This window comes from Mesitornis unicolor, unplaced genomic scaffold, assembly GCF_000695765.1.
Source record: "Mesitornis unicolor isolate BGI_N332 unplaced genomic scaffold, ASM69576v1 scaffold1231, whole genome shotgun sequence".
NCBI classification, from domain to species: domain Eukaryota; kingdom Metazoa; phylum Chordata; class Aves; order Mesitornithiformes; family Mesitornithidae; genus Mesitornis; species Mesitornis unicolor.
In genome coordinates this window covers 11326-13088 of record NW_010161448.1, presented here as the reverse complement: position 1 = coordinate 13088, position 1763 = coordinate 11326, and positions in this window count along the sequence as shown.

The following is a 1763-nucleotide window of genomic DNA, read 5'->3' as shown; positions in this document are numbered from 1 at the left end:
CTGAAAAGAGAGGAAAGTTTTCTTTTTGTTTATTATAAGCATACAAACAAGTGATATTTGTACCCACTTACATTTCTTTAAACCAAGTCCACCACTGCAGAGGTTTACTGCTCAGCAAATGCATGGTGTACTACCTTAGCTTTCTCTTATACTTTAAAAGAATTAACCTGAAGTGGAACAGCTTTCATGGCAGGTGCTTTGATGCCAATGTTTGTACATAACACTCAGTTTTACCTCTGAACAATAAGCTACTTTATGCAGCACCAGAGTTCTTTTAGTAATACCAGATACTTCATTAAATGTCAGTCAGCAGCATGCAACACCTCTCAGACTTTTGTTTGGGGTTTGTTTTGGCAAATCTTACTTAGCTATTTGGAAACTGAAAATAAAACAGCTGAACATCACTGTGTAACTTACCGATTTCAGAAATACATTTGAACTCTTACTTCTACTACCATTTTATGCAATCTTCACACCTTCAACTTTCATTAACACGGAGCAGAAAACCAGGGAACACGCACATAGCCCCAGTCTGGCTCTAACCTTTGCCAGTGCCTAAAGCAGTTACACTCGAACAGGCAGATGACTGCATTTCTCTGTTACTTCTTAGCATCAACCGTCACAAGATCCAATAGCAAGCATCTGTCTAGATAGACGACTGCACTATTGACTCCGATCACGAGCTCCCGCAGACCATGCTATGTACGAGTGCTCTGTAAATGAAAGAAGTGAATGCATTCTGAGTACTGGAAAGTTACTTTCCAGAAACTTACGAAAAACACCAGAGGGATTAAAAGTTAAGTAGTTTGTAAGGTTGCTTCTCAAGCTGCTTACAAGCTGACCTCTGAGCAAAGACAATAAATAGCACTTCTATTGGAAGATGTTTTTGTGGAGTACTAACTGGCTGACCCTGCACTTTCACACTATTCCTCTGGAAAGAGATCCCCAGAGTTATTCTTCACTTGCAGCATTTGCTGTATTTTGAGATATTTCCTCCTCAAATTGAATGTATTCACATCTGTAAACAGTCTTTAGGCTTTGCCCAGATAGAAGTAGCATGCGTCAACAACCGCAATTTGTCCAAAAAGTGCACACTGCTCTTAAATTCCAGCACTGTGAGGGTCTCTGGCCATGCAGCATAGTTTCACAATTAGGAACTGTTAGCATTTGTAAGACCTTGTACAGCCTTCAAATACAAACTATCCTTTCAGTTCCCAGAATGTTTTTTGTTCTTCGGGAAACAAGTGAAGGCCTGTCACAAAAATCCCTTCTGTGCAAGTCTGTGTGAATGGACTCCACGGACACTCGTGTGCAGTTGAAGGTCTAACCACCAGAAAACAGCAAGCTGGAGAGTAGGAGGAGATGCTGATGAAGTTCGCAAGTCTCCCAAGGACTGGTAAGCTCAAGACCAGCGGCCCTGTGAGAACCAAGAAACTCAGAAGACCAAGACTGCTCGGTCCGTCCGAGGCCACCGGCACACACCACCACCTTGTTGAAAAACAAGGGAAAAGCAGCAGCTGCTATAGGCAAGGAGTATGAGAGTACATACACACCCGATGGAAGAGAACACACCTTGTGAGATGGTTTTGAACAGCCACGTGGAAGCTGTTGGAGCATCAGTACACCCCTCCGCTTCTGTGGAGGTCTCCCAGCTGTTGTTCCAACCCAGTAAATAAGCAGGCATGTTTGGGAATAACTGCTTGCACTGTATGAATAGTTACCTGCCATTAATGGAATCAAGTTGTTGCTATTATAGCAACACA